This window comes from Bos indicus x Bos taurus, chromosome 2 (genome assembly GCF_003369695.1).
Source record: "Bos indicus x Bos taurus breed Angus x Brahman F1 hybrid chromosome 2, Bos_hybrid_MaternalHap_v2.0, whole genome shotgun sequence".
NCBI classification, from domain to species: Eukaryota; Metazoa; Chordata; class Mammalia; order Artiodactyla; family Bovidae; genus Bos; species Bos indicus x Bos taurus.
The window spans coordinates 30,926,302-30,940,737 of NC_040077.1; the positions used below are offsets into that span (position 1 = coordinate 30,926,302).

Here is a 14,436-nt window from a genome sequence, read left to right on the forward strand (position 1 = left end):
CAAAATGACTGCCAGTGAATGACTATTACCTTGTTCTTTAAGGAGACAGATTATTCACTCAAAAAGAATTAATCCAGTGGGAAGACAAAGTTTTCAGAAGACTAGAGCAGGCCACAAGAGAGATTTTGCAAAACTCTACATGTAGTCCATAAATCTGATTTTCAAACAGAAATTTGGAGGGTTTTTAATTGTATTCATTTATGGTTGAATCAACATTGTAAACATAAAATTTAGAAAAGTATATAATATCAGAAAACTGTGCATACTCCAACAATTTAGTATGCAAAAGAATATTTTTTACATATTCATGTGTAGGGCATAGGTATGATAAAGAATAATGGGGATGTTTATCCTTTTGTTCAATTTTGTGTGTCTGCCAGTAGATGGCGGTACCATGTCGAGTGCTGTCAGCTTTTTTTTTTTTTTCTTTTTTTTTTTCCCCTCAAAGCTGTTTTCTGATATATGTTGGGTACCATAGAGTGAATCTCAGAACAGGAAGCGGAGGCATAAGCAGAGAGGATTCTGGAAAGGTTTCTTTGTTTTCTTGTTCAGAGAGAAAGCAAAGGGGGGGTTGGGGGGGAAGCATTGTAGTTAATATGTAAACCTCTGTGGCCAAAAATTTGAACAACTGCAGGGGAAGGCTCTTTATACTCTAACCATCTTGGATGCGGGCTTTGTTATGCTGTGATCCATAAGGCTCTGTTTCATCAGGTAAGCTGGCAAAACGTTCAATTTTCTGAAACATAGAATTTAACAACCAGATCATTTCTCTTATTTTAAATCATCTTCATGCTGCTATTTTTAACCTAATGTTGTTTTAATGTCAATTACAAGGGCCAAAGGCATCGTTTGATGTGTAAACTGCTTACTATTCCTTTATCTCAAAGGAAGAGCCTCTGTCTAGAAATGGTGACTTATGGTACAGACTAGGCATTACTGAGCTTGTATTTGTGAAACATGTAGATGCCTAGGATTCACTGTAGTCAAGAGGAAATATTTTTATTACACAAAGCTAACCTAATTGATTTTGTGGCTATACTTTCTCTATTTAAATGTCCAGTGTGCCTAGTGTTTTTTGAACATAAATGTATAGTGACATTGGGACTATCATTCTCATGCTTTAGTCTTTTTGTAACAGCTTTGGGAGGCCATGCGTATAGGGAATGATAACAATATAGAGGTGTATAGCTGTTTGAAAAACATTACCATTGGTCTGTAAAATAATCTATTCTCACCAATACTAACCCATTAAAATGAGATTTAACCTTCTAGTATTAAAACTATCCCTAAATACTCCATTATGTGTTATTTTTTATTTTAACATATTCATTTTACATTATTTACCACTTTATTGATTTAAAGGGTATTGTACTCTCTTGATGAGTTATAAGCTTTATATATTTCTGTATTTTTTCTGTGTATATTTTAATAACTGGTTATTATTATCATTATTATTACTATTTATCAAGGAGGGCTACTTGGACAAAAAGCAATTATTTATTTTATAATCTATATTTTCTGCAGTTTCTTTAAAATATTTTATAGAATAATCATAAAGATTGCATTCAATTAGCAATCACATAGAACAGAAAATTATTGGCAGAAAATCTATAAGTATTCATTTAATGAAGAGTTTTAAAAATCATAGAGGTTTTTAAAAAATACAACAGGTGGTATAATGTAACACATGGAGACAAAGATAAAAGTGTATATACTTAGAAGATTATGCATGAAAACATTTCATCACAATCAGTCCAAGCAGTGAGTGCCCTGTGTGGAATAAAGACCTCTGATTTCAACACGGGTTTCTAGTCAGTACTGGTCAAACCAGCCTAAAAATAGAACTTGCGGCCTCTGCTTTAAAAACAACTATAATCTCTAATGATATGGAAAAATACTGATTTCTCATCCAAGATTTTACCTTGGCTAGCAATAATACTTCCTCTAAAAAATTACAAAATAGTGGTTGCCTCAGAGAAAATCCCTGGGTCTTGTATATTTTTGAGCTCCTACCATTGGCTATAAAGAAAACTGTTTCTTTGAAAAGGGTTCCCAGAAAAGGATGCTAATTGGCTTGAGCATTTTGTACACTCCAAGCTTCACTACAGGTGACTGAATTTAACTTTGTTCTGTGTAAACACCAGAGCTGGTCTTTCTGAACTGTTTTATATATATGAATGGATGCTTCTATTTTGTTCCTATTAGTAATATTTTTATCAGTATAGTTGCAAGAATCTCTTAATTCTTTCTATATTTGTAGTAACCATGTGAAGAGCAAATGCATACAGAGTTATTCACCAAATGTGCTCTTTGAAAATTGTTAGAAATCAAACATGTTTCGATTAAATGATGTATCAAGTACATTTGGTATCTTATTCTTAAAAAGAACTAGTAGTGACTTCATTTGTTAGGTCAAAAATAATACTGTAATGTACTGGTGTGGTAGAGAAAAATAGGTTGGGCACTGAGCTGGAAGTCTTGATTTCTGATTCAAATTCTGCTACTAATGAGTTTTGTTGCCTCAGAAGGGACACTTGTAAAATATGGAAATGGGAATCAAGGATATATAAGGACACTTTTCATTCATTGTTCCTAATTTATCTGGATTTTCACCAATTGATTTCTCAGCTTAACTGTAATCTGATATATATCTGATTTTCACTGAGTTTTATATTACCATTAATCTTGTGCTAAACATGAGGATAGAGAAATAGAGATGTTTAAAGGTCCTTAGCCAGTTCCTTCTGTGGTGGGAACAACCAGAAAGCAACATGGAGAAGCGGTTAAGAGCAATGGCGAGTGGAATGAATCTTATATGTGTGTGTGTGTGTGTGTGTGTATGCGCTTGATTCATATACGTGATTGTGTGTGCTTAGTTGCTTCCATCGTGTCCAACTCTCTGCAATCCCATGGACTGCAGCCCACCAGGCTCCTCTGTCCATGGAATTTTTCAGGCAAGAATACTGGAGTGGGTTGCCATTTCCTACTTCAGGGATCTTCCTGACCCAGGGATCGAATTTGTGTCTCTTGCGTCTCTTGTATTGGCAGGTGGATTCCTTCCACTGAGCAACCTGGGAAGTCCCAAATGAATCCTAGGTCCACTATTAACTAACAAAGATTTTAATCTTATGAGCCTGTATCATATCACCTGTATAAACAGGAATGATGATGCTGACATTGCAGCATTGTGTAAATAAATACTGTCTGTCCAGTGTTTATTACATATCCTGGGGCACAAATAAGTGCCAACCCATCCCTCCTCCCCTGTTCACCAACGCTTGCCAAAAGGAACAGGTATTATTTTTTAATGCTGGTGATGGTAGTGCATCTTCTACAACAACAGGAAGAATACAGTGAAACTGCCAAGAAATTCCGTAGTTGAAAAGGGAATAGTTCTTATCCTGGAAGCATGCCCTTGCTGAAACACAACAAAATGTGTTCTCTATAATAATATCAATTAGTGTTAACATCCTAGCCATTTCCTGAATTGCTCATAGAACTCTCATACCTTCTAGAAGACCACTCTTTTGCCAATGATACATTATCATGGACCCCACTTCTAAGGCCTTTTTCTTTTTAACAAAATAGGGGCAAAAGGCTTTATTTCGCTTGTGCTTTAATCAATACAACTATTAGACAGAAGGCCTCTGTGAAGTCAGAAAAAAAATTAGGTTTCACCAAGAATTAATTTCACTATGACCATCAAGTTAAAGAACCTAAATCCCAGAAATGACTGCATGTGTAGGCTGTGTGATCAACTCAAACTATCTACTGTTTAAATAGAATTGATGGTGCAATAAAGGGTGGAAAGTCAAACTGTGCCGGATGAAACTGTTGACATACAGCAAAATCTCTGCTTCTCTACAAAGGATTTTTTCTACAAACCCAGCTTCATGCTCTTGACAGCTGTGTGCTACTGGGATCTTAGGGAGCTAGAGCTGGGAGGTCTTTTCAGCACCCCAGGCCTCCCAATCCTTCCCTTCAACCACCCTAGGCCTCTTTAAACTGACTCAAATAACTGTGATGTCAGTTTCATTTTCATGGCAGCCAAGACGACTTAATGGGCTTATGATTAGACAGATCTGAGATGGCCTTGAGTTTGAGAGTCTTCAAGACACGAGGGGAAAGTTTCTCAATTAGACAGTGCCCTGCTTTAGTCCATCTTCCTGACTCCAGCTCATTCCCAGCTCTTCTGATTCCTTATTTTTAGGGGTTAAATGAAAGCACCCATAAGTGGAAGCATATTAAAAAAACACTTTTTTTCCACTGAGGAATGAAATGTGACTAGATGGTGAAATGTCTTTGCATGAGCGGCTGTTCAGATTGCTTTCTTTCTCATCATCATTCATGTATAGGAACACTGTGAACTCACTGAAGGTTGGGAATAATGTTTACCTTGTCATCTAAAATATATTATTCATTCTACCTTAATATTGATGATTGTTTTACCAGTTTTCTAAAACTTGAGGATTAATTTATCCACCTGCTCCTGAAATAAGGACTTCCCTATAGCTCAAATGGTAAAGAATCTGCCTGCAATGCAGGAGACTAGGGTTCGATCCCTGGGTGAGGAAGATCCTCTGGAGAAGGGAATGCAATACACTCCAGTATTCTTGCCTGGAGAATCCCACGGACAGAGAAGCCTGGTGAGTTACAATCCGTGGGGTCACAGAGTCAGATATGATAACACACACACGTAACTCCTGAAATATAATTTAGGATATTAACAGTATACTTTCGTCCTAGGGATCTATTTGAAATTTTTATTAACTTTAATCCTAAATTATCTGTACTTCCACTTGAATTTTACACCATAAACACCTTTAATGGCAATCCTATGTAGAACCTGGTATCCAAACTACAAGTTCTTGAGGTAGGTTGTTCTTTGAGGTAGTTATAAAATCTGGGAAGGATAAAAGCCAATTTTATTGCCTCTTGGGTTGCAAGTTCATATATTTATCTTTGATTAGAAAACTACCACTTTAGTTCAGCTTTACTTGATAATATTTTTCACACTGGGGTGAAGTTAACACATTCTTTGCATACATTTTAATGGGTTTATGTGTAGAGTTAAGAGCAGAATAGTGTTAATTTTCTGTTAATTTTACCTGAAAGTAAGTTAATAAAGAAAATCTTGCTCTCTTGCTAAGCAAAGATGTGCTTGCTGACCTGTCTGATGGGCACCAACTCTGTAGATATCTGAAATCTGAATCTATGCTCAGACATCTAATTAGCCACAATAGAAGAATTCTTTAAATTTTATATGAATACCTACTCAACTGCATAACAGAAGTTTTAATATGCCTCCTATTTATTGAGTGATTCTTATAATATTCCACCTCTTTTGTCCAGGCTTTGAAGTAAAAAAGGACTTTATAGAGAGAACTTTAAAGAAATTTCTGCTCAAGATAAATGAATAGAGAGTAACTGCAAAGTAACTTATAAGCATGCTTACAAATTAAATCTACCTATTAAACACAAATACAGTGCATATAAATATATGCTAGGTGGTAGCTGTATTAGGGAATTCTCAGGGGTTGTTTTAGTTCAGAGAAACCTTTTAAAAGTTTGGAGTTATTTCTGTAATAGTTGAATTAGGTTTTCATGCTTTTGCAGACTGCATATAGGGAGCCCTGCATGTGATTAAGCTCTGAGCTGGAGGAAAGAGAAAGAAATGATGGTCTTTAAATTTTTAAACAGTAGTTTAATATTGTTTTATTCAATGGGTGATTTCAAAGATGGGAAGTCACTCCTTAAATAACCTTGGCCATTTTCTGCCAAGAAGCTCACTTTTGGGAATTTTAATCTCCTAATATTCAGAAGATACTCTATTCTTACTTCGGTCGTACAGAACATTTTGTCCTTTTCTTTTTCCAAGAGCTTGAACTGGAATAATTCACTAAATCCCAGCTCCTGTTATTAAGTGACATTGCACTTCTGAACCAAACCCCAAATATTCACGCAGAGCTTATTAATAGGACACATTTAATCGGCTCACGCCTCTATTTGAGAACCAATCACCTGTTTGTTAGCTTCTCTGTGTCCTTGCTGTTTTTGCTTGTAACATTTATTTTTCTTTATGTAAATTGCTTTTGCAAAGTATTCTGATGAGACTGAGTACATTCAGCATGGTAGGGCCATAGACAAAGTATTCCGAGCAATTTCTTTTCATGGAACTTACACCATGGATGGCATACACTTAAGAATGAATTCTCCAAGAAACAAGCCCAAATTCCTACATGCATGATGCAGGTGAGAGAAATGAGTAAAGCAAGTCAGGTTGGGACTAAAAAACTCCACAGCCCACGTGCTTTCTAAAGAGGGACTGCTCCTAAGGGCCAGGAGACTATTGAATTTAACGATTTTTCCAAAGAAGCTTAAAATCTAGATTTCTTTTTTGAGAAACTTCCCTCTTGTTAAATGTTATCATCTATTTCAAATTATTTACAATATTGGATAGATTCCACAAAGCATACCTACAGGCAGGATATGGCCAAGGGATTTTTGGCCAGGTATTTTTTCCTTTTGCCAATCTAACCAGTATTTTTACCAATAAGGGTAAATAAACTTCATGGAGAAGAAATGGCTTGACTGTATTTGCAGGAAGTGCCACACAGGCACTCATAGTTCCTATCTGCTCCTCCAGGCTTAACTAACTGTCCACCATTTTTCTCTTTCATTTCAAATCCTAGGATGTTCTACATATTCCCTCCCAAAATTCTGTTTTTACTGCTGCTAATTACTTCACTGAATTTTATCTACTTAGATCCCTTTTACTCCCCTTTTTTTTATTGCTATTAATACTTCTCTTGCTATGGATATCTTGTTACGGCTATGCTAGTTGATGAAGTATGTAATATTCTCACTTCTAGACTATTCTGAAATTATTGAAATTTGTAGGAAAAACATGTCCCTTAGCTGAGAAAAGATAAAAGATATAATTAATAGAATATTTACATGTCCTTGAGTTAACATGGTCTCAAAGTTCCAAAATATCTTATTAAAGTATCTTTAATCATAGCCATTAATGATGACAACTCAAGTAAACCCATTCTTCATATTAGTTTTCAACAATTTTATTGGGCTCTACTATCAATCTTAATATATCAGTTCCAAAAATTAAAGTACATTATTATATTAGCATTGAAAGAACAGGCAAAAGTATAATACACAAATATATTGCATTCTTTTTCATTGATGTAAAACTTGGTGGTATAGAGAATAAAAATCAAATACATATGTCTGGAATGAGAACTTCTTCACCAGTACATGGAAAATCAGAAATAAAAAGCAAAATGAAAACTGAAAAAAAAAAAGTCAGATTTTTTAAACCTCACCAATAATAATAAAAGGAGGGGGAAAAAAAACAGTTTAAAGGAAATAGAGATGCAAACATCTGAGAGAAAATGGAAACAGATAAAACATGATGAGCTTATTCAGAGAGTAGGGCACAGCTCTGGCTACACACTGGAATCATCTGGGAAGCTTCAAAAAGAGCAAAGCTGAAAAAAAAAAAAAAAGAGTAAAGCTTGCTCCACCTTAGGCCAATTCAATTCAATGCACTGGGCTGAGCCTGGGCATCAGTGTTTAAAAGCTCTGCAAGAATAGTTCAAATATGCAGTCAGGTTTGAAAAGCAATTGACTAAAGAAAGATGGAGAAAAACAAGAAAAGCTAGTGAAAGTTTGGCTAAAGAAGTGAAAGACAACTGAGAAATGGCTTTTAGAATAATTTCAAAATTCTAAGAAGTGGGCACGTGTTAAGTTAAAAGACTATGCAAATACTTAAAGTAACAAAAAGTACATTCGTGTCCATTTCCCCTTCGGTTAAAAACACTGGTATTTACTCTATATGTTTAAGCAGTTTTATATTTCAAATTGGTAATTTCCTACCCTTACCTCTATTAGAAAGTTGACTCAGCTGCTGGTTGTGATGTATTTTTCAAACTAACAATACAAACAATTGTGCACACTTGGACATAAGCATCCATGAAGTTCAAATTGTACAACCAGAGATTTGCCCTCTTCTTATTCTGTACCTTGTAAATTGTTCCTTTGAAAATTAAGTCTTAAAATCAAATAAGAGTGGTCATTGAAAGATAATTTTTCAAATAGCCAGTTCATTCAATTGGAAACAAAACATTGATTTCAAGTTATTGAAACTTCAATTGTGGCACATTTCGAGGTAAAGCAGATCTGTAAACCAACAAATTATTTAAAGCCAAAGGTCACTTAAAAATGTATTGTCAGAAAGTGGCATTTCTGAGGAAAAATAGTTAAAAATAGTTAAAAAAACTAATAGTTAAGTGGAATTAATAATGAATTGATTTTCCTAAAACGAATTCCATTATGAAGGTGAGTCAGCCTTTTCAACATTTTCTGGGTTAACATCGCAGTTGCTTTTCCATGTTGATTTCCCACAATCCTTTCCACAACTAGGGAGAGTCTGTGGTAGCCTCTATAAAAGCAATCCTCTCCATCCTTCAGAGCAGATTATATCCTAAAGTCTTTCCTCTGGAGAAACATCCTTTAATATTTCTACTTAACTATGCTTTCTTCATGATTTCTACCACTTTTTCAACCAGGTCACGAAAATTATCATCCAATATGAAAGAGCTGTTAAATCTCAGGATGAGAATACATATATTTTGAAACAGGAGGCTAGTGGTTGCATGGTGAACAGAAGCAACACTATATTATATCTGGGCTCAGTTTATGGTAGACGTCGATGAAACGGTGCTTGGATTCTCAAACTGGGATTAGATCACTGATTTTTTTTTTAAAAAATGACATCCTACCTTTATATTCAAAGTACTTAGGTGGTCTACAATAAAAATATAAATAACAAACCAGTAAAATATTAATAAGAATGAACCAGTCCATCCTGAAGGAGATCAGCCCTGGGATTTCTTTGGAAGGAATGATGCTAAAGCTGAAACTCCAATACTTTGGCCACCTCGTGTGAGGAGTTGACTCATTGGAAAAGACTCTGATGCTGGGAGGGATTGGGGGCAGGAGGAGAATGGAACGACAGAGGATGAGATAGCTGGATGGCAACACTGACTCGATGGATGTGAGTCTGGGTGAACTCCAGGAGTTGGTGATGGACAGGGAGGCCTGGCGTGCTGCGATTCATGGGGTCGCAAAGAATCGGACACGACTGAGTGACTGAACTGAACTGAACCAAAAAGAAATGTTTTTTAATGAAAGGTAAAGACACCTTAAATTAGTCAGTGTAGAGAGCAAAAAATTTATGGTTGATATGACCATTTCCTCTACCAACACAGTGACAACTGTGAGAAATAAGTGGATTCTTTGGGGAAAAGAATTCCAATTTGTTATTCAAAAGCATTAAGTATATTTTGAAAAGGGGAAGGGTAATGCTCAGGAGTAAATGAAAAGTGGCAAAGCACATCCAAATCATGATGCAGATCTCTATGCAAATTAGCACGAGTTAAAATACGCCCTGGAAACTGCAGTAGTAAGCTCTCTAATACATTTGTTAAACTTGTTTACTCTGTGTCTCAAAATTATCCTGAGTCATCGTTAAGACACATTTCTTTTAAATATCCATTAAATGTACTATAACTGTATTACGTTTGAAACAACACTCTGTGATACAGATGTAACCATAAAATAATACTCACTTTCTCCAATAACCCAGATCCCTCAGGAAAGCTAAATTTGGGAAACTTTATGCATAACAAAATACTTTCTATTTATTCTCAATTTCTTCCTGAATAAAACATTTGAAAACTAAATATCTAAGACATAAAGAGGCACACTTGATTTGGAAACTCTTTGACTTTTTTTTTCAACATTTGATAGATATTTTATGTTTTCTTGGATTTTTTAAAAATTGAAGTATAGTTGACATACAATGTTGTGTTGGTTTCCGGTGTTTAGCAAAGTAATTCACATATATGTATATGCATTTTTTCTTTTTCATTATAGATTATTATAAGATACTGAATATAGTTCCCTATGCTATACAGTAGGCCTTTGTTGTTTCTTTTATATATAGTAGTTTGTATCTGCAAACTCCTAAATTTATCCCTCCCCTCCCTCTTTCCCTTTTGGTAAACATAAGTGTGTTTTCTGTGTCTGTGAACTGTCTATTCAAGTTTCTGGTAACCTAGAACTGCCCTAAAAAAATAAAGTCTATTATTTTTTTAAAAGGAGAAAGACATTTGAAGAATAAATGAATTCAATGCCCAACTTTGCACAGGCAATTTTATCAGAACCCTAAATTATCCATGTCCTTGAGTAGTTAGTTCAAGTTCCATACTTGAAGAAGTTCTCAGTTCAAGAACACTGTAGAAATGCCACAAATTCCAGCTCTATCCTTCCTAGCATCTCCTCTGTTCAACGCTTTTGTTTCTCCTTATGATTGCTGCCCTCACTAGCCAGAGTCTTGCTAGATCCTGCATCCTGGGAAGGGCCAGGCAGGCTATGCCTGTCTTGACTCTAATTAGCATATTGGTTGCTGCAATCTCTAAGGAAAATTTTGCATCAAATGTAATTTTCTATTGCCTGTGGCATTCTGGCTTCCTTTAGCCCCCAAAGAATTGAGCTCTGAACAGTATCCCTGCTGTGTTTACATGCAGAGACCCTCCACTGTGTGATCCTGCTGCAATTAAGTGGTAATGTGGGTGCCTGCTCAGTCACTTCGGTCATGTCCGACTCTTTGCAAATTTATGAACTGAAGCCTGCCAGGCTCCTCAGTCCCTGGGATTCTCCAGGCAAGAGTACTGGAGTAGGTTGCCATGCCCTCCTCCAGGGGATCTTTCCAATGTAGGTATTGAATGTCTCCTGCTTTACAGAGTGATTCTTTACCACTGACCAACAGGGAATCCCAAATAAGTGGTAACATCTACACCTAACTCAGGCAGCACACGGAGGTCTTTGCTCTATTTTGGTACAAATGATGTGCTAAGTGGCTGAAGGAAAAACATAGACTCTCTGTTTTCACATTTTCTTCAATGACTGATCATATTTCATTGAAACCTAGACTCGAGGTTTTGTTAGTTTTTTTTTTAATTGTTATTTGTATAGAAGATTTTTGATATCACCAATTTAGGAAGAAATTATGTGTACAGAATTGAGTATCTAAATAGAAAAGATGTGAGGGACAATTCTCTTCAGCAACCAACCCTCCAGCTATACTCTTCTCAAGGTATTCATAATATTGATTCATCAAAAAAACATAGCTCAAATTTGAACAAGCACATAGCCCATAAAGTATTCTGAATATGAAGACAGACTCTAAAAGGTATAACACAGCCAACCCCAGTTACATCATTAGTCCAATATTCAATGACCCTTTGAGTTCAGAGTATAAGGCAACTGCTGCACCTTCAGATCACTGTCTCTCAGAAGGGATAAATGTTGGAATACACCAAGCACAGAGTTTCAGTGCTGTAGAGATAAAAGAGGCGCTGCATATCAACTAGTCACATCCCCGCTTCCTTCTCCATAACAGATGTGGACACTCAATACCAAAAACACTGAGCATTCAACATGTCACAGCAAGTGACGTCAAAGACAAGCCTAGAACTTACAGATTACTTGAGTCACAGGCATTCCCCTATCTGTTTTCTTCTGTCTCTCTTAGGGGCAGGGCATGTTTCTATTGTATTACACTCTCCTCTGCCTCTCCTCTCCATCTTCAAGGTGGTCAGACTCCACAACATTATAACCATCTAGCTGGGGTGGGGTGGGGGTGGGGTGCTGCTGCTGCTGCTAAGTCGCTTCAGTCATGTCCGACTCTGTGCAACCCCATAGACGGCAGCCCACCAGGGATGGGGTGGGGATGCTTAAAAGAGAAGCTGCTCAGGCGGCTGGGTTCTGGCTGGGGAAGAACCACAGCAGAACTGCAGCCACACCTAAATAAGTGTGCTCCAGTGGAGTTTACCACTAGCACTAATCTGAAGGCTGATTTCACAGCCTCCCTGCTGCATGCTAGATAACTCTCAATTCCTCTGTAGTTTAAGCCTCAGAGGATGCAGGTTACATATGAAGTAAGCACCACCATCTTGAAGTGATGCAAGTTATACCTCAAGCTCCCTTAGGTTGCCAAGTGAAAAAGGCAATCGACTCAACGCTGGGTTGTGAAAACAGTGTGCTGTCATTTTGATTACAGTCAGTAAACAGTCTGTGGTTGCCTGGAAAGAAACTGCCTAAAGCACAAGGCACCAGCAAGCAGGAGGAGAGACGTGGCTGGGGGCAACTTGCAGGGCTCTCTATTATGGCTGAAGCAAAACTGACATTACGATAGAAATGGATCAAGGGCTGTTTACTGGGCTGAGAACTTTATTTGCTTTCTATTTTCCTTGATGCCAGTTTACTTCAAAATAGAAAGCTTTCTATAATTCTGGATATATTCTGATTTAGATGTTTAAACGTGTTTAAATGTTACCTTCCATGTTTCTCTGTCTCTTACACACACACACACACACACGCACAAACACACAATGCTCACTTTTGTTTCTTGGTCCAAAATCCTAGGAATTAAAGACGAAAACAACCATCTAACCAAGTAAAACAGAAAATGATAGAGAGTGTGCCTCTCCCTTTTAGAGCATCTCAGAACAGGGGATTGCCTGCTTTCTTAATTCATTTGTTAGTAGGTTTGATCATTTGGTGGATGGAAAAGGAATAGGAGAAAGGTATACACTGAACCAGCACTCATCACTACAGATATGAGATGAACATATGTACTTTGAAAATTTCTAGATGATAACATTAAAAAAAGACAAAAGAAACAAGTGAAATTAAGGTTACTAATGGTTACTAATGCTGTTTTTTTTTTTTTAATTTAAGCCAATATCCAAAAATATTAGCATTTCAGATTTGGCACTAGCTATAATTTAAGTGTTCAATTCCTACATGTGACCAGAGCTAACACACTGGATAGGGCACTAGCAGAATTTGTTTTAGGTAATAATATTCAGAAGATATCTAATAATATCCTGCTGACTGTGGTAGATAAGCAATAAAATCTTTATCTTCAAGAAATTTAAAATGTAGAAGAAATAAGGCACATCCTTAATAAAAGCAGAAGCCAGAGTATTATAATTATTATATGAATTTTAAAGACAATCTGTGCAAGTTGTTGGAGTTCAGAGGAAGGCAAAACAACTTCTGACTCAGAATTTAGGTATGATGAGCCTTGGCGTATAGGTAGGATTTTAACAGGCAGTAATTGGTGGTGAGTGAGAATTCAGGCAGAGGGAAGGTTTCTGAAAGTCAGAGGCCAGAGACGGGACTTTTGGGGAATGGCAAACATACATTTGACTAGGGAGGAGCACACATGTAGGAGAGCATGTAAGATGAAGCTGGAGAAACAAATCAGTAAATTATTTTTTAGGGAGAGCGTCTGATTTTTACTTTTTCTTGAGAAACCTATATGCAGGTCAGGAAGCAACAGTTAGAACTGGACATGGAACAACAGACTGGTTCCAAATAGGAAAAGGAGCGTGTCAAGGCTGTATATTGTCACCCTGCTTATTTAACTTATATGCAGAGTACATCATGAGAAACGCTGGACTGGAAGAAGCACAAGCTGGAATCAAGATTGCAGGGAGAAATATCAATCACCTCAGATATGCAGATGACACCACCCTTATGGCAGAAAGTGAAGAGGAACTCAAAAGCCTCTTGATGAAAGTGAAAGTGGAGAGTGAAAAAGTTGGCTTAAAGCTCAACATTCATAAAACGAAGATCATGGCATCTGGTCCCATCACTTCATGGGAAATAGATGGGAAACAGTGGAAACAGTGTCAGACTTTATTTTTGGGGGCTCCAAAATCACTGCAGATGGTGATTGCAGCCATGAAATTAAAAGATGCTTACTCCTTGGAAGGAAAGTTATGACCAACCTAGATAGCATATTCAAAAGCAGAGACTTTGCCAACAAAGGTCCGTCTAGTCAAGGCTATGTTTTTTTCTGTGGTCATGTATGTATGTGAGAGTTGGACTGTGAAGAATGCTGAGCACCGAGGAATTGATGCTTTTGAACTGTGGTGTTGGAGAAGACTCTTGAGAGTCCCATGGACTGCAAGGAGATCCAACCAGTCCATTCTGAAGGAGATCAGCCCTGGGATTTCTTTGGAAGGAATGATGCTAAAGCTGAAACTCCAGTACTTTGGCCACCTCATGCGAAGTGTTGATTCATTGGAAAAGACTCTGATGCTGGAAGGGATTGGGGGCAGGAGGAGAAGGGGATGACAGAGGATGAGATGGCTGAATGGCATCACCATCAATGGACGTGGGTTTGGGTGAACTCCGGGAGCTGGTGATGGACAGGGAGGCCTGGAGTGCTGCGATTCATGGGGTCGCAAAGAGTCGGACACGACTGAGCAACTGAACTGAACTGAACTGAAGGAAAAAAAGACACTGGATTTGGTGGCATGATTACTAGCCATGTGACTTTGGACG

General features: G+C 37.2%; 1 protein-coding gene across 9 annotated transcripts in view; it reads left to right on the top strand.

Annotated features, from left to right (window-relative positions):
* The first annotated feature begins 506 nt into the window (after nt 1-506).
* The window catches only part of SCN3A (sodium voltage-gated channel alpha subunit 3), a 121,271-nt gene continuing 107,341 nt past the window's right edge, over nt 507-14,436 (top strand). For 5 of the 9 annotated variants that reach the window (XM_027558931.1, XM_027558961.1, XM_027559030.1 and 2 more), the window contains exon 1: nt 507-711. The gene's annotated coding sequence lies outside the window, so the exon portion shown is untranslated. The remainder of the gene's footprint in view (nt 712-14,436) is intronic. The other 4 variants (XM_027558970.1, XM_027558978.1, XM_027558986.1 and 1 more) reach the window with 2 other exon arrangements.